The 25,394-nt window shown below is 41.2% G+C and overlaps 1 protein-coding gene across 7 annotated transcripts in view; it reads right to left on the bottom strand.

The window, feature by feature from the left end:
* ARB2A (ARB2 cotranscriptional regulator A) overlaps positions 1-25,394 on the bottom strand; it is a 304,397-nt gene that overhangs the window by 137,911 nt on the left and 141,092 nt on the right. The window lies entirely within an intron of this gene.

The following is a 25,394-nucleotide window of genomic DNA, read 5'->3' on the forward strand; positions in this document are numbered from 1 at the left end:
ACATGCAAATAATACTTACCAAGTCCGAACCAACTTGGTGTGACACTGAGGCAATGAACAAAATGGCAGACAGACCCACCACACCCATGCTTTTCTTCTCTACCACAAGCCACATCTCTTTCCTTCTTAGAAGAATCCCTTTCTTTTGTTCCCCAGTGGTGACATAAGGTGGTATAGAATAATAATCTAGTGTGCTAGTTTAAAGGCAAACTAGCAGGGGAAATGAACTCACCACGAGAGAGATTATAAGTCAGAGCTAAAATTTAATAATAATATTACAATAAATACACTGACACAAAGGGAAATTGCTTTCAACTCACAAACCCCAGCAGTATAACCCAGTGTCCTGGAATGAATAGAGGGGGTAGAATACACAGCTTTGATCACCCCCACACAGTGTTAACTGGTCCCACCTGTTAAACTAGGACACCTAGACAAGCCCACACACCTCTGGGCTCTGCCCTCTCATGGCTACTGAGAAAAAATTAACTCTGTCTGGACTGTAACCCAGGACAGGTTTGAAGGCAAGAAAGCTGGAACAGAAGCCAAAAACCCAGACAAGGTGTAATTCCCCAGCAACCCACTCTTCCAAAGCCAGTAGATATGGCATTACAACCAGAGAAGAGGATGAAAGTAAGGAGAGGCTAAAAACTGAAAACAGGAAAAAAGTGGAAGCAAGGACCTTGTATTTCTGTAGCGTCAATGCATGAATATAAGACTTGAAAGTGTCTAGGTCAGATGCTTTAATAAAATTCTGTCTTTAATTGAGGAATTCCAGTGTATTAGGGAAGCACCCAATCTACCTGAAAATATTTTTTTACCATTTTAATGACAGAGTTGAGAGAATTGTTGCACAACTATTTGGGAAACATTCCCTACTCCTGAGAGGTGATTCCAGGCAGCAGGACATTTTATTAACAGTGGGAATTGTAATTCTGACTTATTTAGTGACACGGGTAACAGTAGTCTGTATGCCAAATATATGGAGATAGCACACATGAAGATGGGTTGGCTCTTACAGAACCCTTAAATAACCAGGTTTTCAGGAAGGATGGAAATAGACTACTGTCTTCTATACAGAGGCAATTCCAGCTGTGAGAAACCAGACTAAAGGAGGCTGCAGAAGAGAACTTCAAGACCAACTCTGTGACAAAGCAGCCATGACTGAGGGAGGTAACAGCAGTAAAAAGTGACAGTGGAGGCAAATTTATAACAAACCTTAAATCTGATAACATGCACCTGAAAATTAGTTCAGCAGGTCATGTGAGTAGCACAGAGAAGCAAGGGTGATGAAGACTGAGTAGTGGGTCAAGACAGGTTTTTTAGTTGCTCTGTCCTGAGTTGAGTGAGAAAGAGACAACTTGAGAGAAAACAAGAGATAAGAGAAGAGATAAAATCATAGACATCTGATGCTTTGGCCTTGAAAGTCTGAACAGAGAACATGTTTTTTCCTCCCTTCTTCTACAGACTCTGTATGGATTTTATTTGCATACCTTGCCTTATTAAAACCACAAAGCCCAGAAAGATTTGATCAGCTGTGCAAGTGGCAGAGTGGGCTCATGCCACCAATATCTGGTGCAGCTCTATGGAAACACAGAGCAGTGAATCTGCAATTGTTCCACACTAAAATCACAGAAATGCATGATCAGTGAGAGATGTTATTTTATTCAGCATCTGTATTCATATGTATTCAGAAATTCCTTACTTATGACCTTAGCAGAGATTAAATCATAAGCCTTCAGATGTAAAAATGCCAGACTCTCCCACTTCTCTTGGACAAAGAAGTGACAAAATAAAAAAAATACTATATTTTTAAGAGCACATTCTGAGATGGAGACAAGATACATACTCTAGCAGTAAATAGCACCTAATTTTGAGACAGAAGGAGACATCAGGTGTCACAATAACTAAATCTGTTCATTGGTGGAGCTGCAGGTACAAATAGCATACCCAAGGTTATTATTCAGTACATGCCTTCAGAAAGCAATGTGGCAAAGTGACTTTAAGTTGCTTTTTTTTTTGTATTAAAGATCTCTGCCTTATTCTGAAATCTATTTGAGATGACTCCATGATGAAAGCATTCTGAATATTGCTTATAAAGGCCTAGTAATGTCATGTGTGTACAGTCAGCAGCACAAAGGAAAACTAGAAGCTTTACATATTGCAATTAAATACACAAAATATTAAGTTAGAGATAGAGCAGTGCCACCTTCAAAATTGCTGAAATTTATCAGAAAAGCAGGTGATCCCAAAAGTCCTGCCAAATGAACAAGTATTGTATGAAATGTGCAATATCTGGCACATCTAACAGCCAAATAAAAGATGTGAAGCAAAATTGCATCTGGCAAAGTAAGACTATAAGTAAATTGCTTCCACCAGTGCAGAGGGGATGAAGGGCTGGCTTGGTAGGAAGTGGTGATACCAGCATTTTGTTATGGCATGACTTCTAAGATTAGGCTTAAAATTACAGGTTTAGCTAATGCAAGACTGGTTATGTCTAGCCATGTATTTCATGTTTTGTGTTTTGGCTCTTCCCCTGGGCCTCTGTTCTCCCCATCTCCCACCACAACTGTCATCCAAACCAACTTCAGACCCTGTCCCACTTTTCACACTTCAGATGTACACTGGGCTTTCCCTGGTGATGGTGGTCAGGAAATAAAACGCAGACTTATCCTATATATCCATGGGAAAAGAGCGAGCTTGGACTTAACAAGATCTGGGGCAGCAGAAGGAAACTACTTTTCCCTTTTACATCCAACTTTGTTACACACAAGATTAAAAACAAAGCAACTCCAGACCAGAAAAGCATTTTCTCATCTAATCTCTCAACTAATACACTTCCCAACCAATAATCTGGAGCTACTTCTGGATTCAAAAAAACCCCCAAACCCACTCTTTTCCTGTTTCCAAAGCACTCCGACTACCTCTGCTCAGTGAGAAACCAGCTGATCCTGGAAATCAAATCCCTCTTTCCACTCTCTTGCCCACAGGACCTGCCTCTGATCCCTCACCTAAAATATTTCAACAGACCTGAAAAATGTTCAGCAATGGCTTGAAGCCACAGAGAGATGCTGTCAGTGCCCACAGCTGTTCTTCAGAGATGTGCCAGTGGTCTCAGCTTTCACTAACCTAATACTATATTTTTGTTTTGGCAAATGTTGGTCTTCACAGGAGGCCTTCGGAGAGCCGCCACGTTAGGACCATGCAGATATTACAAGTATATACCAGTGTTTTTAAAAGGCCAGTGTTGCAAGTGGTATTTCTTAGATTTGCATTGGAACTGAGAGCTGAACAGGACAAGTTTGGCTGCAGATCCATACAAAAATAAACAAAGAAAGCAGCAAAAATTACCCATGTTGTTCAGTATGCAACAATTCAGCAGAGGCTTACTTCCTCAGCTTTTTATTTGGAAATTTAAGTGACTTGCTAACTTGCAAGGGTTTGCTGTTTACAAAGTAAACCCCAGATTTCAGGCTAAATTACTTAAGTCTCAAATGTTATTATATCATCATCTCCTTGATTAAAGCACCTGCTTGTCAGCCAGGATAAGACAAGTTTGTCAGGCTGTTGTTCTGGTGTGGATTTTCCCATTATTACTTTGGAGTCTGGCATGTCCTGCCATCATGACTCTGTCTTCTAGTAAGTACAGGAAAGGAGATAAAAACCAGAAAAAATAAGACAAAATTAGCTTCTTAGTGGCTCTTAATTATTATCTTCACCAAATACTTGAGGGTTGGAATTTTCAATAAGCAGAGATGTTTGGGGTTTTTTTGTTTTGTTTCGTTTGTTTTATTTTTCGCAACTTTTGGTTTGGGTTTTTTTCATGCAACAGTTGCTCTCTATTGAGCTGCAGAGGACATAATTAAAAGCATTCCTTCCAAAGAGATCTTGCCCCTGAATATCTGCAGTATACTTATTGTTTATATTGTTTCCAGATTGACCAATGTGGTAAAAGACACATCAGCTAATTCTTCTATTATTAAGACAAGAATGTAAAGAAACACAAATAGGACATTTGCTTTATTTAGCCTGGGGGCAAGCTCATTGCTGAGTTACCACGATGCGAAGGGGAAGAGACTAGGAGGAAGGAGTGAAATGAAACAAAGGAAGTTTTACTTCAGAAAAAAATAACGGATTTCTGTTTTAGGTCTCTGACAGACTTTTCCACTTTTTATTTTTGTATATTTTTCCCTTTTCCATATAACTTGCAGGATTCCAGGTGAAGGAAGCCTGAATTAGAAGCACCATGTTCTGGCAAACTGGAAATCCTGCATGGGGAAGCTAATCAGACTGGCAGTGTAATAACAATTCCTCAGATCAGTCCTATATGCACAGTCATACCATGGCAACTGACAAATACCAACGCAGTTCACAAGAAAATCCCCATGCTATGATGCTTCTAAACATGGTACCTGCAGGTGGACCTACCCATTCTATTTTAACTAATAACTATGGCAGTTTGGCCAAAGAGACTCACTGATAAAAATATTCAAAGATTGGAGAAGTTGCATTTGGCTACAATACTATTGTTATGGATATGTAATTTTACATGCTTCTTTTTTACATCTCCTATAAATTTTTCTTTCCAAACAACTCAATCTCAGGGATCAATACTCTGCCCACAACATACTTCTGCCTAATGTAATGAACATCACCAAAGACAGACTTTTCTGTCAAATTATAAGAAAAAAAGAATATTTCTTAAGCAAACTATCAGGTTGTATCTTCACAGATGTCTTCCCTACCAGTCATGTTTCTGGCAACTAACAGATTAATTGTGAGGACAAGTAAATAAAAATGAATACAATAGTTTTATAAAAAGAACTATCTTCACAAGACACAAAGAGAGAGATCAGGCCAGTCATTTAAATGATTACATGCATTTTTCTCAATACTAAAAGCAATTTCTTTCAAAATGAATGCATCTGAACCATTCAAAAACTCTTAAAGGAAGTCATGCAGAAGTGTTATTTTTCTATTTCCTGAAGTACTTAAAACCTATTTTACTTTCCAGTTCTTTCAGTGTGTTTACATATTGTAATGATGTGCTGGTTTGAAGGTGAACCAGCAAGGGAAAATGAACTCACCACGAGAGAGATTATAAGTCAGAGCTAAAATTTAATAATAATATTATTATAACAACACTGACACACAAGGGAAATTGCTTTCAACTCACAATACCCCAGCAGTATAACCCAGTGTCCTGGGGCACAAACCCAAGGGGGTTTGTTTGCCCTTGTGCTGAGACCCCTGTGGCTCCCCCAAGTCCAGAGCAAAAGGAAAAGAAAAACCTGTTGGTGCAGGCGAGGGCTGTGGTCTGGGCGAGAGCGGTGATCTCCTGCTGTCGAGGTCCTGCTGCTGCTCTGGATCCGACGAGAAGTACCCGAGGTCTTCTTACCCACCACTTATGTACCCTCAGGGAGCACTCAGTCCCTCCCCCTGGGCGGGGACTCACACAATGGGTGATTGACTCTGGGAGCCAGGGGGTGTTGAGCTGTTGATGGCCCATTAGCAGCTCCGCCCCCCTCAGGCTGGGTGTGAAGGTGATAATGGCTCCCTGGGCAGCTGCTGCTAATGGCCCATTGTCCTTGGGGAATGAATAGAGGGGGTAGAATACACAGCTTTGATCACCCCCACACAGGGTTAGCTGGTCCCTCCTGCTGAACTAGGACATTATCCACCCCTTATTCTACTCCATCTAGTCATTCCCAAATTAATCCCCTTTTTACCTATACATATATATATACATATATGCAATGAAACATTACAAACTCTTCTCGCTCAAAATTAGGTCCCCTTGTGGTACACAACGTGTTTCTCCATCTTTTTGCATTACCCACCAAGTGCAACCAGGTCCTTGAGCAAAGACAATCCCTCGGATGGGTTTGCCTTTGTTTGAGGTGGGGCTAACCCAAACAGTCTTTCCCAACATACCTCTCATATGGACCACAGGGACTTTATCTCCATCTACAGTATTCAAGAGTTCTGATTGGGCAGGGCCAGCTCGATTGATGGAGCCCCGAGTGTTGACCAATCAGGTGGCCTTTGCCAAATGCAGCTCCCAGTGTTTGAAAGTTCCCCCACCCAACGCCTTCAAGGTTGTTTTCAGCAGTCCATTACATCGCTCAACTTTCCCGGCAGCTGGAGCATGGTAGGGGATATGATACACCCACTCAATGCCGTGCTCTCTGGCCCAGGTGTCTATGAGGCTGTTCTTGAAGTGGGTGCCGTTGTCAGACTCTATTCTCTCTGGGGTGCCGTGTCTCCACAGGACTTGTTTCTCAAGGCCCAGGATGGTATTCCGGGCAGTGGCGTGAGATACGGGGTATGTTTCCAGCCATCCAGTGGTTGCCTCTACCATGGTCAGCACGTAGTGCTTGCTTTGGCGTGTTTGGGGAAGTGTGATGTAATCAACTTGCCAGGCTTCCCCATACCTGTATTTCGACCACCGTCCACCATACCATAGAGGCTTCACCCGCTTGGCCTGCTTGATGGCAGCACATGTGTCACAGTCGTGGATAACCTGTGAGACACTGTCCATGGTTAGATCCACCCCTCGGTCACGAGCCCATCTGTATGTCGCATCTCTGCCTTGATGACCAGAGGCATCATGGGCCCATCGGGCTAGAAACAATTCACCTTTATGCTGCCAATCCAGATCTACCTGAGAGACTTCAATCTTGGCAGCTCGATCCACCTGCTCGTTGTTACGATGCTCCTCATTAGCCCGGCTCTTGGGTACATGAGCATCTACGTGACGGACCTTCACACTCAGCTTCTCTACCCGGGCAGCGATGTCCTGCCACATCTCAGCCGCCCAGATGGGTTTCCCTTTGCGCTGCCAGCCGGCCTTTCTCCAGCGCTCCAGCCATCCCCACAGAGCATTGGCCACCATCCACGAGTCAGTGTAAAGGTAGAATCTTGGCCACTTCTCTCGTTCAGTGATATCCAAAGCCAGCTGAACAGCTTTCAGCTCTGCAACCTGACTTGATCCACCTTGTCCTTCAGTTGCTTCTGCAACTCGACGTGTAGGACTCCATACAGCTGCTTTCCATTTCCAGCTTGTCCCTACAATGCGGCAGGAGCCATCTGTGAAGAGAGCATATTGCTTCTCCTCTTCTGGTAGCTGGTTATATGGTGGGGCCTCCTCAGCTCGTGTCACCTGCTCCTCTTCTTCTTCAGAGGACAATCCGAAACTCTCACCTTCCGGCCAGTTGGTGATGATTTCTAAAATCTCCGGGAGATTAGGATTCCCTATCCGGGTTCGCTGCGTGATCAGAGCGATCCACTTACTCCATGTGGCATCAGTGGCGTGATGGGTAGAAGGAGCTTTTCCTTTGAACATCCAGCCCAACACTGGTAGTCGGGGTGCCAGGATGAGCTGTGCCTCAGTGCCAATCACTTCTGAGGCAGCTCGAACTCCTTCATAAGCTGCCAGGATCTCTTTCTCAGTTGGGGTGTAGCTGGCCTCAGATCCTTTGTATCCCCGACTCCAGAATCCCAGCGGTCGTCCTCGAGTCTCCCCAGGTACTTTCTGCCAGAGGCTCCAGGATGGGCCATTCTCCCCGGCTGCAGTGTAGAGCACATTCTTCACATCCTGTCCTGTCCTGACTGGCCCAAGGGCTACTGCATGGGTAATCTCCTGTTTAATCTGCTCAAAGGCTTGTTGTTGTTCAGGGCCCCACTGGAAATCATTTTTCTTCCGTGTCACAAGGTAGAGAGGGCTTACAATCTGACTGTACTCAGGGATATGCATCCTCCAAAAGCCCACGGCGCCTAGGAAAGCCTGAGTTTCCTTCTTGCTGGTCGGTGGGGACATAGCTGCTATTTTGTTGATCACCTCTGTTGGAATCTGACGACGCCCGTCTTGCCACTTCACTCCTAGGAACTGAATTTCCTGAGCAGGTCCCTTGACCTTACTTCGTTTAATGGCAAAACCAGCTCATAGGAGAATCTGGATTATCTTCTTTCCTTTCTCAAAAACCTCCTCTGCTGTGTTCCCCCATACAATGATGTCATCGATGTACTGTAGATGTTCTGGAGCCTCACTCTTTTCCAATGCAGTCTGGATCAGTCCATGGCAAATGGTGGGACTGTGTTTCCACCCCTGGGGCAGTCGATTCCAGGTGTACTGCACCCCCTTCCAGGTGAAAGCGAACTGCGGCCTGCACTCTGCTGCCAACGGAATGGAGAAAAAGGCATTGGCAATGTCGATGGTGGCATACCACTTGGCTGCCTTGGACTCCAGCTCATACTGAAGCTCCAGCATGTCCGGCACAGCGGCACTCAGGGGGGGTGTGACCTCATTGAGACCACGGTAATCCACCGTCAGCCTCCACTCTCCACTGGACTTTCGTACTGGCCATATGGGGCTATTAAAGGGTGAGTGAGTCTTGCTGACCACCCCTTGGCTCTCCAGCTCACGAATCATCTTGTGTATGGGGGTCACAGAGTCTCGGTCAGTGCGGTATTGCCGACGGTGCACTGTGGCTGTGGCCAGCGGTACCAATTGTTCTTCAACTTTCAGCAGTCCTACAGCAGAAGGGTCCTCTGAGAGGCCAGGCAAGGTGCTCAGCTGTCTGATTTCCTCTGTCTCCACAGCAGCTATGCCAAAGGCCCAACGCAGTCCCTTTGGGTCTTTGAAATATCCATTCCTCAGGTAGTCTATGCCAAGGATACACGGGGCTTCTGGACCAGTCACAATGGGGTGTCTATGCCATTCCTTGCCAGTCAAGCTGACTTCAGCTTCCAGTACAGTCAGCTGTTGGGATCCCCCTGTTACCCCAGAAATAGAGATGGATTCTGCCCCGACGTATCCTGATGGCATCAACGTGCATTGTGCGCCAGTGTCCACTAAAGCTTTGTATTTCTGTGGGTCTGATGAGCCAGGCCACCGAATCCACACAGTCCAATAAACCCGATTGTCCCTCTCCTCTACCTGGCTAGAGGCAGGGCCCCCCTAGTTCTGGTCATGGTATTCACTGCGCTCTCCCTGTGAATATGACCGGGAGGTTCCTTCAAGAGGATCGGGCATAACATCATCATTCCTATACTGTCTGGAGCCTTGCCCACGAGAGACCGGAGCAGCCTTCAACCTTGAAGAATTCCCTGTGTTACTTGTGCCTCTTTGCAATTCACGTACCCGAGCTGCTAAGGAAGAGGTGGGTTTCCCATCCCACTTCCTCATATCTTCTCCATGCTCATGGAGGTAAAACCACAGATTGCCGCGTGGAGTGTACCCTTTCTCCTTAGCTGGAAGACGCCTGCTTCTGATGGCGGAGACTCTTGTTTGTTCTGGAGAGATATGGAAGAGTCCTTCCTTAATCTTCTCTTCCAGTTCAGCCAGTTTTGTTTCCACAGCTGAGACATGGGCTCGTAATGGAGCGGTGACAGTGTCTTCATAAATCCTGAGTTTGCTGACCAGTGCACCCACCTTGTCTTCTCCCTCTCTCCACTGCAATGTTGCAAGGTAGCGAGAATACATTTCTGGCCCAAGTCGTGCAAATTTTAACCACATCTGGGATGTGCACTGGACACCATCTGGACTTTTAGGGAATCTCTCATCCTCTGAAAAGATTATCTCCAGTACGGCTAATTCCCTTAAGCACCGGATACCTTGTTCCATCGTGTTCCACTGTCCTTGCTGTACGTGGAGGTCCTCCTTACAAAGATATCTCTCCCTCACGCTTGACAACAGTCGCCGCCAGAGGCTGAGAGTTTCCTGTCTCTTTCCAATGCCCTGATCAATGACAACATCTCGAGACAGGGATCCCAGCTGCCTTGCCTCACTCCCATCTAGAATGGTATCATTGGCTGCAGCATCCCAGATTCGAAGTAGCCAGGTCAAGATGGACTCATTTGCCTGTCGTGTGAACTCTCTCCGGAGCTCACGCAGCTCTCCCAGGGATAGGGACCGGGTGATTATTTCTGGCTCCATTTCTTCTGCTTGAGATGAAGGTCCTGACTCTTCCTCGTCATGCACTATACGAACTGATTTGGTCTTTGATTTTCTTTTCTGGACAGGGGCAACTGCTATCGGTTTCTGTTGTCCTTCTGGCTCCTCCATGGTTTGTGTGGACATGGTGCTGGTTGATGTATCTCTCTTCCTCTCTGGCTCAGTCATGGTCTGGGTGGACATGGCGCTAGTTGATGTATCTCTCTTCCTCCCTGGCTCAGTCATGGTTTGGGTGGACATGGCGCTAGTTGATGTATCTCTCTTCCTCTCTGGCTCAGTCATGGTCTGGGTGGACATGGCGCCTGTGGATTTCCTCCTTTTCTCCTCCTCCTGATGATGCTGTACCACACCAAGCAGTGTGCGGTAGGCAGTGGCCAGGGCCCAGCAGGTTGCTGTGAGCTGCACATCTCTGGGACTACCAGAGCATCTTCCTTTCACATAGCTTAGCATTTTTGCAGGGTCCTGCAGTTGTTCCGGGGTGAATTTCCAGATCATTTGAGGAGAGAAGGTCTCCAAATACTGGCCCATATCTTCCCACTTCCCGTGCCACTCAACATCATCCGCTCCCAGGGCAGGCCTCCAGCAAGTCTCCTTAGAGAGCCCAGTTCTGACCCTAAACATGGTGTATACAGTACAGAGGAGACAAAGCAACACTAACAGCAAGATTATGCTGTCCCTAACATCAAAAGGAAGCTCAATATTTTCAATGATTGTTGTAGCAGAGGTGAAAAGGTGGAAGTAACCATCTCCGCCTGTTTTCCCCACAGTCTGGGTGCTATTTTTAATGAGACCCCAGAGGTAACAACCCAAACCAGGACAGGCACACCAGACTGAATATACATTCACAATGAAATTCATTGCTTCTGATGTTATGACAACATAAACATAGTATATTAATAAAGCAATTTTGATCCTTCTCCCTGGTATTAAAGAGAGCATCAAAACAGGCACATGGTTCCCCATGTGTCGAAATATGAACAGGCCCAGATACACCATCCACATGAATACATCAAGCAACATGGTAGTCAGGGAGTTTCTGTACCCAAATACACAAAATGAAATTGTAGTTCTGACTTCTCTCTCGTGCCCCACGTTGGGCGCCAAAAGATGTGCTGGTTTGAAGGTGAACCAGCAAGGGAAAATGAACTCACCACGAGAGAGATTATAAGTCAGAGCTAAAATTTAATAATAATATTATTATAACAACACTGACACACAAGGGAAATTGCTTTCAACTCACAATACCCCAGTAGTATAACCCAGTGTCCTGGGGCACAAACCCAAGGGGGTTTGTTTGCCCTTGTGCTGAGACCCCTGTGGCTCCCCCAAGTCCAGAGCAAAAGGAAAAGAAAAACCTGTTGGTGCAGGCGAGGGCTGTGGTCTGGGCGAGAGTGGTGATCTCCTGCTGTCGAGGTCCTGCTGCTGCTCTGGATCCGACGAGAAGTTCCCGAGGTCTTCTTACCCACCACTTATGTACCCTCAGGGAGCACTCAGTCCCTCCCCCTGGGCGGGGACTCACACAATGGGTGATTGACTCTGGGAGCCAGGGGGTGTTGAGCTGTTGATGGCCCATTAGCAGCTCCGCCCCCCTCAGGCTGGGTGTGAAGGTGATAATGGCTCCCTGGGCAGCTGCTGCTAATGGCCCATTGTCCTTGGGGAATGAATAGAGGGGGTAGAATACACAGCTTTGATCACCCCCACACAGGGTTAGCTGGTCCCTCCTGCTGAACTAGGACAAATGAGAAATAGAACTTTTTTCAACTACGCTATTGCAAGAAAAATAGAATTTTTGCCAAGAAAAATGCATATTTCCCCATCACAGGAAACAATGAATCTAACAAATTTCAACACGTTTAAGTAAAACAACTTAGTATTTTCATTAACAGCTGTGGTTTCAGAAAAAATCTCAGTTGTAAAGTCTCTATTACAGAGTTTACATCCCTTGCACAAGTTAAACTGAACAGAATGGCTTTGATCTGCATTCTTCTTCTTCACTCCTCTGCCTCTATTTATCACCTATACTCAAGAGAAGTTATTTAAGTGAAAGAAAGATTCAACAGGCCCAAAGATATTTGATTTCTCCTAATAAAGACAGCAAAGTGCTTAGTGCTTTAAGTAAGCTGATACACTATTTATTTAATGCACAGTTAGAAAGCTTTGCTAAAGTGCATTAATATACCAAGTACTATAGTTAATCGTATTTGAAATAACTGACATTAGCTTATAAAACAATTATCTAAACAGATGACAAATATAATCTGAAATTCAGATTTGCATTTTCTGTTCATTCTCATTTCAATAATCTGAAAATTGAGTGTTATGCTATTCAAACCTGAATTCTGCTTCTCCATTTTCCCATCCAGATTCATCTTGGTTATTTTTGTTTCACAGTAATGTAAATTATGAAATGATCTTTCATCCCAATGAGCTGCTAAACAACCTCAGGACTTGCTTGTATGCCTGGTTTGAACCCTGTGATTCCCTCGTGTTGATTTAAAACAGGCTCTTTTCCACCCAGATTAGCGAGGGCATTGGCATTGCTGCAGTAGTGCATTACCATTGTCGAAGATCATTAGTATTAGATCAACAGCAATTTTCTTCTGACACACTGTCATTTTTTAACAATTCAAAATATCCAACTACATAACAGACAGCTTGGCTGTATTTTAAATTAGCACAAACGCTAAAGCCAGGAAATGTAATTCTCAGGATATCAGAACAAAAGGTTCAAAGTAAAAAAGAATTCTTATATACCATAAGATTATCAGGACTAGATTGTCACACTCTGACCTTGCTGGCATCCAGCTAATCTGACAATATTTGGCAGAGCATTGTTTCAAATCAATAATTCATTAAGAAAGAACAAAAGAAGTTGTACTGGTTTTGAGGCTCCTTGTTAAAAATGGCTTTGGTTGCACATGGGCAGAAAGGTCACTTTTATGACGTCTTCAGGAACCTTTCAACACTTTGCCACTGTCGGATTAAATTACTTTTAGCAATTAATTGTCATAAGTTAAAACAGAAGAACATTTGTTACAGAAGGTTGTCATAATGACATAGTGAGCAGTTGTTTTGATATGAATTTCTTTCACTGACCCTTTATCATATCTAAATTTTTTTGGTTGACCTAACTGGAAAATTGGGAGCAATCTTCTAACTCTGGCAGCATAGGTTAAACATAGGGGGTCTTATTGAGGCTACAGACTGAAAAACAACAGAGAAGAAATTACAAAAATAACTGAAGATCTTGGGAATAATATGCATCTTATATAAAATATGTAATCTATGTCTATGCTGGTGGGTGGGATAAGGAAAACAAACTCTCAAAAATCACATGGATGTTACTTTTGTTACTGTTATAAATGGTTCTTGATGCCATTCATGTTAATCCATTATTAGAAAATGGCATTTGTTTGATGTATTTAAGAAAAAAGATTAAGTAGATTGAACATATGCAACCTTCCCTCAATCAACTCTTACTTAGTTTTAGACACTTGGATCTTACTGTGATTTAATGAAGAATATTTCTACTCTTTCAGTTCCTTTTGTTGAAGTTGTATATACCACAATGCACATATACTATCTGTCTTACAGGTTAGTCCTCAACATTTCTCATTGCAAGTTTGAGTTTGCTGAAAAATGTTACATTAGGATGAAAACAGACAATGTTCTAACAAAAGTGCCCCCACTTTTTTAATAAATGTTAAACACCACTTTGGCTTTTGCTGGGGTTTGACCTGCCATGTCACCACCATAGCATCTCCCTCCCCCCAAAAAATCCTTTTGTCATCAACAATGTTGCAAAGCAAATAACATGGATCAGGAAAGGATAGAAGAATTACTCATTGAGCATCTGCTCCTGTTTAGTGTCTCAGGTCTTCCTTCTGGGAGGTTTGTTACCTCTTGTTATTTGAGAGGTAAAAGATTACACTGAGTGAGTGGCAAAATCAAGATGGTAGAGTGCATCCATGGGTGAAGCCAGCAATGTGCTCATTAAGGTACATAATATAGATATTAATCAAGACCTTAAGGAAAAGAGCATGAGGAAATAACATAATCCTCAGTATCAAGTTTGCATATCAAGATTTTGGTAGAAGGGAAACTACAGGGCTGAATTCTGTGAGAAGACTCCAGAAGCTTCCACCATGGTGGACAGAGCCAGTTCTAGAAGGCTTCAAGATGGAACTGTTACTGACCAAGGATGAGCCCATTGGCAATGGTAGTAGAGCCACCACGGTAACACATTGAAGATACAGTAGAAAAGCTCTGCAACAGCATGGAGCTTGGACCATGGAGGCCAGATATCCACCTGAAGCAAATATCCCACACTGAAGCATGGGAAGTGAGTAAGGAAGAGCAGAGAAAACATGAATTGACCACAACCTCTATTCCGCATGCACCTCCGTTGCTCAAAGGTGGAAGGTGGAGAAATGGACAGGGAAATTGAGCCCAAGAGGAAGTGAGGGGTGGAGTGAAGGTGCTTTAAGATTATTCTTACTTCTCATTATGTTGTTCTGTTGTCAATTGGAAATAAATTAATTTCCCTGAGTTCACTTTCACACAAGAGAGTAATTGCTGTGTGATCTATCTGTTCTTAATTCAAGCCACAAGTCTTTTGACATGTTTTATGTCCCCTGTCTGGTCAAGCATGGGGTGATAGAGCAGCTTAGAGCACCTGGCAGCCAATCAAGGTCAATGTTCTACATCCCCATATTGCCACGATCTGTCCAAGTGCCCAGTGACAGAGAATGAAGGGTGGATAAACAGGAAAGGTGATGCAGGACCGACTTCATCCTGCACTGGGGAAGAAAGAGATCATGAAGAGGAACGGACAACTGCAACTGCAGGATCTGCCCTTAATGGTGACAGCAGAAAAGCTGTAACCCCAAAAATGGTCTGGATAACTTGTCCCTAGCCCTGGTTGCATTGTAGGACCTGATTAACCAGATCTTCAGGCTAACTGAGATTTCAGAAGAACTCTGATAGCTCTTAGAGATAACAGCAGAACAGTGTTTAACAATCCATATTTAACGTATTTTTCTAATTTTTAAAGTTAGCTCTATTAGAGCAAATGTTTCTATACAACATATTTTAAATCTTGTATTTTGTTCAGTAATGAAGAGGACAATGAGCATTATGAATTTATAGCTGCCATGTACCAGACGCCCTGGAAAGCCTCTATATTGCAATCATATTCAGTGCGCCTGATAAACAAGTATAATGCCAGAATACCCAAAACCAACTCTCCACCAAGCAGCAGGCATTAGTTTTGGAGGTGGCAATGCAGGTGTCTGCACTGAACAGCACTCACAGAAAACTGGACAGGAGCATCTTAAATAATTTTTAGCCTTCATGAACACAGGCACAGCTTTAAGATGAAGAGAAAATGGGTTTCAAGACAATCTGTAGATAATGCACTGGTCTGAGGTACAGGTTTAGGTTTCACCTTGAAATTAGCAGTGTAGACAAATCTTCTCAGAAGTAGTCATGCACAGGCTTAATTAAACCACTGTTGACTAATGCTTCAATAAAGTACAGCCTTTTTAATTCTGCCATGTCTATCCACTTCTAAACACATAATTGACAAATAATCAATTTAATTGTCATATGGTCCTAGGGTGTTTATTCTCTTTCTCAAATTCAAGAACTGCTTTATAGTTTAAAATGAAAGTTTGTGGACTCAAATTAAGAATGTTGGCAAAATCCTGAAGATGATAAGAGAAGGAGTAGGAAAGACGTGGACAGTAACTTGTATCCTTTCTATCATTCAAGAATGGTCATGCTAATAACACCTGGAGAACATTTGTGAAAAAACTCCTATTGCTGATCTGCTTTAAGGTCCTTCAGCAAATTCAAGACAATGATCTGGCTTAGGCAATTTCTTGATCTCTGAAGAAATCATAAATGTTTGCTCAACACCCCAGTGTTAAAAATGCCAAGAAGTATCACCGCCTATCTGGAGGGGTTTTTATCTTTCAAAGCGCATTTCTGTAGCAGTACCTGTGCAAGACCTCAGGGCATCAACCATGCTGGCAGCTGTGCAAGCTTCCTGGTCTAAATCACCTGTACCTGCTCTTTGTACGTGGATGAGCAACCACAACCTCAGTAGTGCCAAATGTTCTGAAACAGGGAAATTTGCCTCTCTTTGCAATGTCCACAAAGTCTACCCATAGCTCAAATACTTCTTTGAGGCCTGAGGGGGAACTTAGTAATGTAAAAACATTGAATTACATCAGTTGGAGAGCACCTCTGAGGGTCAACTAGCCCAAAACTATTCTCAAAGCACTGTCAGCCAGAACTGGTCACAACTGCTGTGCTTGATAACCTTCCACCAAAAGAAAAAGGAGGGTGCTCAGTGTCACAGAAGTGTAAAAAGGTACATTGTGAAAGCTCTCCAAACCTTGAATCACAATGTGCTAGTTTTGGCCTTAGTTTTAGCTAGGCCTACATTAGCCCTTAATTTTAGTAGGCCCAGATAGTGTTATGTAGATTAGAGGAGACAAGCATCACCTGACTTAAGCAAGTAAAGAGATATATCATTTAATGTCAAAACTGGTATAAAAACAAGTGAGGGAGGTGCCTCTCTCTTTCCTTCATGGCTACTTGACTGGCAAGGACATGTGTGTTGTTCTGGGGAACCAGCCCCCACTGCCGCTCACTGCTACTCCACAGCTGTGTTTGGTTCAGGGAAGTAAACATCTTACACTTGGTTTCTCTCCTCTCTTTCTGGATGTTTCTTGAGAGGAGTCTTTTGGAGTGTTTTTGTGGCTCGGGTGGTGCGATCTGTTTTCGGTGGGAGTGGGGAGTTACAGTTATTTCTTTTTACCTGTCTATATGTGTGTTATATTATAGTTTGCTTTTAATTTTCCCTTTTTTGTGTAAGTATATGTCCCAGTTTTTGTTTCAAATTTTAAGTTTCCAGGTTTTTAACTCCCTTTCCTTGGTGGGGGGGAGTGAGCTATATTGCTCTGGTTCATACTTGGCATTTTGCCAAGATTTTAAATCAAAACACACAAACATTTGAGATAAAGTCTAGCAGACCAGAACATTGCATGGCCACTTTATCTTTGGGTAGAAACAGCTTTACTTCATGGTGTTGTTTGAAAATTATGTCGTGGTTATTTACCATTATTGTAACAGAATAACAGTATCTCAGCTTCCGCTCCAGTGATGCTACTGTCTGGTGCCCATCAGGATAAAAATCCATTTAAGCATCAGCCAAACTCCATCAGTCAGCTGGAATAGTTCAAAACAGAAAGGGAAAGGAAACTGTAAAAGAACATAATGAACTAAGAGCAAACAGCAGAAGAAAGGTATTTAAGACAAGTGGTCTCCATGATCAAATCAGGTGCTGTTATTTAAAGATCTATCACAGAACAATTCATCTGCCCACTTAAGGCAATGCAGTGGGAGCCTTCATGCAGTCAGAAAGCCTAACATATTTCAATGAGGAGAATTTTGTATACAGCCAACACTTTTGCTGGTAAGGGGTTGAGAGATAATCAACAGACATTAAACTTAAGACTATCCTTTTTTGGCAAAAAGTGCAAGGATGAGTAACATGACTCTGTCATCAAATGTCTTTGTCCATTTTTCAAAAAGGAAAAGAGAAGTACCCAGAAAATTAGAGAGGTGTCCTGAAAAGTGGAATGTGTGAGGGCAGTGACTTATCAAAGGGTAAGATCACAAAGTTAATTGCAGAACCCAGAAATCTTTCATAATTACTTAGGCAGATTAAGCTTTGCTAAATTTCTTCATTGCTTAATTTGCTAACTTCAAAAGAATTCCTCAGCAAACCAGATCCCTAAAACAAGTAAGTATCTGTCGTCTTAACATCTTCATGCAATTAAGGCATCTGTTTTCTCAGGTTAAGAACAGAGTGGTTGTGACATAGTTAAGTGATAATGCCAACTGCCCACTTTTATAGGATATAGGCTGAACTGGCAAGATCCATGAAATCAGAATATTCAGTTGCATAGGAGATAGGAATGAAAAACCATCCTAGAAGCAAACACCAGTCTAAAAGAACAAACACACTCCAGATGTTTAAGAAGTACAAGGCCTACTGCCTGAATTGAACACATTTTAAATCTTTGCTGTACTCTACAGCTGCATGTACTGATTCAAGATTTGCTTTTGGGAAAAAGGAAATTTTCCAGTCTTATGTATCCCATATATATCCCACATTATATGAGAGCCCATCTTGACCAGCTTGCAGGACACTGAACACACAAGAATGTGAGTAGGCTGTGTGCTTCTGTGTAGGTAGTGCCTATGTGCACACACTTGCACATGTACTCCTGTGATGCTTTTCTCACTCCATGCTTTTACAAGAAGGACCAAACTAGAGGATCCTAAACTGCTGCTTAACAGCTCAGAAAAACTTAAGCGTCCTCAAAACACGAACCTCCTGGTACCTGCAAATTCACCTCAGTCTCACTTTCTCCAAGTAGTGTCATCTACTGGGAAAATAAACAAAAAAGATCAAGTTTTACTTGAAAATAAAGAAAATATACCTCACTGGGTATTGATAAATTCACCTTGTGCCAAGTACCAATCAAAAAACACAGAGAAAGAGCATGAGAATCAACTGTTAAAGTGTAGAACATTGTTTCTGAACAGCATGCAGCCTATTCAGGCGAAGACCTGCTACTGACAGCGACTACAAAAGACAAAACAGTTTAGCATCCACTTTTATACATGGAGATAAAGATAAAACAAGGATTCAGCCAAGAAAGGAATGAGAAGACTTCTCCAAACTTTGATGAGTTAATGATGGAGATAATTGTCAAACAGACTACTTTAGGGAAGATTTCTGCCTGGATGCTATGGAAATGAAGTTAACAGGTCTGGAACTGATAAAAGCTAATTCTCAGGACATGTTGCTCAGCTATGGAGTTCTTGTAGGCATAGCAAGAACACAGGTCATGACTCTGTTCCCCTCAGAGCTCACAACAAGACATATTTCTTTGCCTGCAGAGTGACAACAATAAACTAATAAAAATATAAACCTTGGTTTTGAGATGAAAATAATTCAAAATAACACCACACAGTAGGTAAATTCACAAAAAGTAAGGATTTTGGTTAAAATCCTTCATTTGTAAGGATTTTAAAATGTAATGAATGAAGTGCTATAATGCTTAACTTTACAACTTCTAGCCACCTATGAATTGCAGGGTAGGAACCAGGCAGCTTATTCCACATTGATCCATGCCACTGTTTCCTCCACTACTTCTAGCCCCTTTGGCAACTGTCTATTGCTGCAGGCAGCCAAGGAGACTACAAGGGAACTACCAGATTTATCTTAATTCCAAAAGTTAGATGTTTTCCCTTTATATTTTTTTCCTGAATTTACACTTGTTTTCTGTAGCATATGAGATGAAAAAAATCCTTGAACTAACTGTGCGTCCTGCGCTCCAGTTACCTGCTGCTGACATTCAGTTCCTAGGACTTAACAAATGTTTTCTAGATCTGCACGCACTGCAGTACAATCCACTCATATCCTCCCAAGCACCACATAAATATTTCTAGAAGGGTTCAGTGGGGTGATAGATCCCCACAGAAAAGGGTTATTTTTGCAACAGTACCGTTCATCTTAAGATGGCTACAAATATTTATTTCAGAAATTGATTTTCATCATCTCTCTCTATATCAGGGCTCTTATGGCTGACTGATCCCCAAGGTAAAGAATTTCCAAGTTTTGCAAAAAGATGTATGTTGCCACTTGAGCCCCAGCTAATCTTTTCCTCCCAGTTTTCCCAAGCACACTGAAATCTACTATTAAAAATTGCACAGTAGATTAGAGGATATTATCCTTGGTTTTAGATATCAGCTAAAATCTTTTGATTCTCTCAGGTAAATGGTAAAGCACATGTGCAGAGAGCAATCTGTACTGGACCAGAAGAACTGTAAGGTCTTTGCAGTCCTTCATTGCACCCTACAATCAAAACCAGGTAGTAATAGAATACAAGAAGTTTGAATAATTTTATTCACCTTTGCCTTCAAGAAGGCAGGTCCACTTTCTGCTGAGTTAGTTTTCTTTACCATTACCTCACTAACTAGCCTGAATCCCATCTGAAAAGAAAGAGGACTCATTTGACCTGTGAGAGGGAGTCTTTTTCAGCACCATGGGAGCACTACACAGCTCGTGGTGGGAGGAGAGATACAAGCTGGTTGTTTCTTTCAGCAGCTTATATGGCTTGCCTCACATCTTAGGAGCCGGATCTAACAATGGACATTTTATCAGCATCATGTAATGAATGTTTGAAAGACACCAAGGCTAGATGGCCCTGATTTAATGCTTTTCTTTGATTAATCCATACTTGTGAAACACAGAATAAAGAGAGAGAAGAGCCAGTAGTGCTTTTGAAGAAATGCAGAATTTCCCTTCAGTGATTATCTGTGTCTCTGATTTCTCAATCATTCAAGGAAAAGAAGACAAATACAACTTTTCAGGATTAGTAGATACAAAACATACCATAAGAAATCTTTACAATCTCAGGATTTTTAAAAATACCTAAGTCAGCAGCTCAAGCTAATATAGCTTATGCGTAAATTATTGAATACTACTGTAGTGTAATTGCTAGATAGGTTAGCTATTTAATGTAAGATGTCTGTTCATTGTAGCCTCTATAGAATGAAATGTGGCAAATACATGTTTTTACTGATTTACAGAAACTACTATAGGAACTTAAAGCTTATCTGATCTTTTAGGAATGATGATGAGTCCTAACTCTATGTGCTCAGTGCCATGGTAGATGCTTGGCATCCATCTGCTGGGACAGCGTGGTGCAGGTCTCTGTTGGTGCATGTGCTGCAAGATATTGGCCAGATCTCTCCAGATGTCTCTGGAGCACTCAGAATGTCACTACACATTTATATACCAGCACTTGAAGTGCAGTCTTTTTTCAACTCTGAATGGGGCAAGAACAATAATTCAATAGTAGTTTCTAAGCAATCCTTAGGAGTTTTTTATTGCCATGATGATTTTGTTGTTTACAAGTGAAGGAGATTTCTGAAGAATATAAGGCAGTAACAGGCTTTAAAATGTAAATATGGACAAAGTAAAACCATGTGTTATTTCAGAGGTATAGGTAAAGTAACGCTGGCGTTGTGATATAAACATCAGCATGAGACTCTAGAGGTTGAAGTTCTGATGCCCAGGTCTGCCACAGACTTTCTCTGCATTCTGTGTGTCCCTTACCTCTCAGAAGCTGACTATCTAGAGTTTGTTATTTTGTCTTCTCTTGTGGAATAAAGGGTTTATTATCTTGGTCTCAGCAGTAGGTTAATGTAGTCACACAGGTTCGAGATGAGAGCAGGCATGCACCTTGTCAAGTTAGAGGGTAGGTGGAGAGAAGGTAGGTATCTGTATGGCCATAGGGTGAGAGATGCAGTTGGTGGGACCACAGCTATTCTGGCAAATGGCTCAGTGTTCAACATGAAAGAAATCCATGGCACTGGAAGGTCACATCACGCAAGTGGACACTCTGCCATGACCTGCAATCAGGCAATGCTTTATGTCAGCTGTACTAAATAATAAGCAGAAATGGCACAACTATGCTTGCATGCTTGCCAGGATATCCTGCCTATGAGCAGTCACCATGTACTTCACTGTATATTAATAAACCTGCCTTTTACCAGTTTTTCCTAAAATACTGGCACAAATTATCCTCATGGACCCATTTTTAGTAAAACAAATTAATTAGTTGCACATGATCTTTCCTATTCAATCTCCTGCAGAAAATGGAAAAATTATTTATCAAAGTATGTTACATCAAAAATTAATTTAATTTCATTGATATGCTGTTAGTAGAAATGGTACTATCCTAGATTGTGCTATAGTAAAAATAATATTTGCCATAAGAATTAATAAAGCAGCTAAGCTTAGTGGAAAAAAAAGGACAAAATTCCTAGCATAAACGCCTGAGAAAGATTTACCCGTTTTGCCCAGAAAACCTGAACGCATTAGTTGTTCAGACAGAGATTCTTCCTACTTCTTCCTTCATTGCCTTTTTGATATCCTTCAAGTATTGTGGCGACAACATTATCGCAAATTTATATTCCTACAAAATTATGCAATTTATACTTTTCCCTTTGGTAACAGTTTAGAACCCACTCAGTATTCTTGTTTTAGTGGTGAACGCCGTTTAGAAAATGATAAATACTGATTTACATTTTTAAGTAACATAGAGACTGTCATTGTGAAAATCTGTAGGGATTGGGAGATCGCTTGAGGGGTGGAGGGAATGATGTCACATTTAAGCCTGTATGATCTGTTTCCATAGGAAAAAAAGTTAGAGATCAACAAATTTTCAGTTTAGTTCAGTAATAAATGAAGGTTTGCTAGGGTGTTAAGTTTCTGGGGGAAGCATTAGCCCATTTGTACAGAGCAGCCTCTGGTGGTCTAAGAAAAAATGGTAGTATTTATAACTAAGGATTGAATTGTGGTTTTTAAAAATAAGATATATATACATATTTAGCTATTTTACTCAGTCCTTCATTCAACACCTTAAAATACAGATGCTTTTAGAATGATCTGCTGGCAATATGGTTGTTAAAATCTGAACAGTAAGAGTATTAAAATTCATATGCATTCATAGGCACATTATATAAAAGTAAATTGCTTATGTTTAACCATTTAAAAAAATATTATAGTCTATGCTGATTATCAGGAAGTGTTTTCTTTGGTTTCTATTGTCAAAATAAACCACAAATTTATGTTACTGAATTGATGACATTTTCTGTCTTCACTTGTGAATTCAGTTGGCAGATGTTTTCAAGAACAAAAAATTCTGTCTTATTACAAAACATATTAATCTAGTTTTCCTGCCATAATGTTTGACATGATGTTTATTACCCAGACCAAATGAGTCCCTTTAACAAGCTATAATGTATGCCAGCAAGTATATTATTTCATAATTAAGAAAACTTCCAGCATGAAACAATATGTAACTTGATCTTTCAAGACTATGCTTGATGCACTATGCGCTCCCATAGTTATTTTTATTAATGCTCTTTTGTACAAAAATACAGTGTAATTTGAGATTTCGTATTTTAAGACTCTGATTTTACATACTCTTGAGTACCCTGACTATTCCTTTTTTTCCTATGAGAATAAAGAAAATACTTAAAGACAATTAACAAGGAAGAGTTCTGTTTTTCCAGTTCTTGGAAAGCCTCGCTGTAGAAGTGGGAGTTCATCCAGACAGCTTTAATTTTTTCAAATGGCATTTCTTTATCAGATCACAACAGATCTCAGGAACCCTATGAGAACATTATTCAAGATATTTATTCCTGCTACTTATCAGTCTCAAACAATTCTTGCAGCATATTGGGCACAAACATATTTTCCTTCAAACTTAAAAGAAGTTAATATCTTCTTGTGAGGCTATTTTTCCTCTAGTCACTCTGTACTACCTTCTCCTAATTGGCAAAGTAGATGCAAGGCTGGGTCAAGTTTCTCAAAACTCTTTGATGAGAATATTATGAACGTTCATTAAATACTTCTGTAGAGTGACACTAAGTTTTATTTCAAGAGCATAGCGAATCAAATGTATGCTATCGTATACAGTAAGTAAAGATTGTACCTGAATTGCCCTTTGAGATCACCTCAAACCAGCTCCAACACTGTACCCCCAGCAGCCTGTTGTTATGAAAGCCTAACAGCAAGCTCCTAGGGGCAAGCAAACAGTAATCCTATGAACTCAAGTATGGGAGGCAAGAAACACATTGCAAATACGGCATTGCACCTCTTGCAACCACCTACAGACTTAGCAGTTCTACCTGAAAGAGTAAATGGAATGCTACTGACACTCCAGTTTTGTTTCAGAAACTGATAGGCAAGAAAATTGCTGTAATTTGTCCTTCAACACACTAAAGTACGTATGTTTTTCATTATGTATCAAAAAACTATCTGTACTAGAGTATATTCAATATAAAACCTCCAAAGAATTATTTAAAAATAAAACACCAACCTCATCAGAAAATCTGAATTCAACTAATTGGCCTGGGCAAGAAGACCACCACCCACACTTTCACAAAAACGTATGCTACTTCTTTGCTTGATTTAAAGAAAATTAAACAAAGGAAACATCAACAGTCATATCTGAGGAACAAAGAAGTGCAGAAAGGAATATGGGATGGAGTCATATATTTTACGTTTCAAGGGTCAAACCTCCTGAAGCCAAATTTCACACCTCATCAAGCATAAGAGCCATAAGGTGGAATTGCTAAAAAGGTTATCAAGGCTCACTTTCCAAAAGGGAACACTGAAACCACAGTTGACTAAGCCTCCTTCTGGACAATATAGCAACCTCATCCACTGGCTTCTTATGTATCTTGAGTTGAAACTGGTTGGCCACCTTAAGAAGCAGGGTCTGACTGGTGGGCAGAATAGCATCTCATAAAAAAGCAGCAGACAGAAAACACAATGCCTAGTTGGTGACTTTTAATATGTGCTCTTTTGTTTCACACGCTCATCTGTGAGATATTTCTCAAAAGATACAGTAATATTTATGGGATATTAGTGATAATCTTGCATTCACGTTACCAACGCTTTTAACTAGCCAGCACAGCAGTATTTTTCCTACAAACATTGTTATGCTAAACAATAATTAATAGGGATATGTTAAAATTTAAGATGATTCTAACATGTCCTTTGCTGGATTTTTCTGTTTCTCACTAGGAAGGCATATAGTGTTTTAACTTCACTGTGGAGTTTCTGATATGTTTTATCTTTGAATGAAAATGCTAACTTTCATAATAAGGGTTTTGGAAATTTTATGACTCAGTCTGGAATATCTAATGCATAGTATGTATATGAAGCAGGATGCGTCAGAGTGCAAATAATATTGTTTGTGCCCCCTGCAGAATTACAAATCCTTGGGTATTAAAATGATCCCATGCTGCTAGCATTACAAAGTGCCAAGGTTCACTGAGTCAGAAAAGGGCAAGGTATGGTTTCTTCATTATACAATTCTCAAATTATTCTAGCTTAAATATTTATTAAGATATTAATAAGTTTCACTATTTTTCTGCCTTCAGAAATTCAGCTACAACACAATGGATGGCTGCTCCTATGAAAACAACACATTGCAGGATAAATCTGCTACCACACAAGATGAACACTGGTGTTTTCCACTACACATTATGAATTCAGCACGTAATATGTTAAAAAACTATCAGGCTACAATTACTGCCTTCCCAGTATAAGAAAATATAATACAATAAATGCATAAATGACATGTGAAGCTAATAAGTTGCCTAAGCTTATGAAGCTTATGAAGTGTTTCTTATGTACACCTCTGTTTATAACATCACTTTTACAAAGTCTTTCTTAAATCACTCTCTTTCTTGATAGCACCAGTGAGTTCCTCTGGAGTTTATTTCAAGTTTTCCTTTGAAATTAGAAAGAAACGTTTCATAACACTTCCAAAAC

Source organism: Pithys albifrons, chromosome Z (assembly GCF_047495875.1).
Source record: "Pithys albifrons albifrons isolate INPA30051 chromosome Z, PitAlb_v1, whole genome shotgun sequence".
Lineage (NCBI taxonomy): Eukaryota > Metazoa > Chordata > Aves > Passeriformes > Thamnophilidae > Pithys > Pithys albifrons.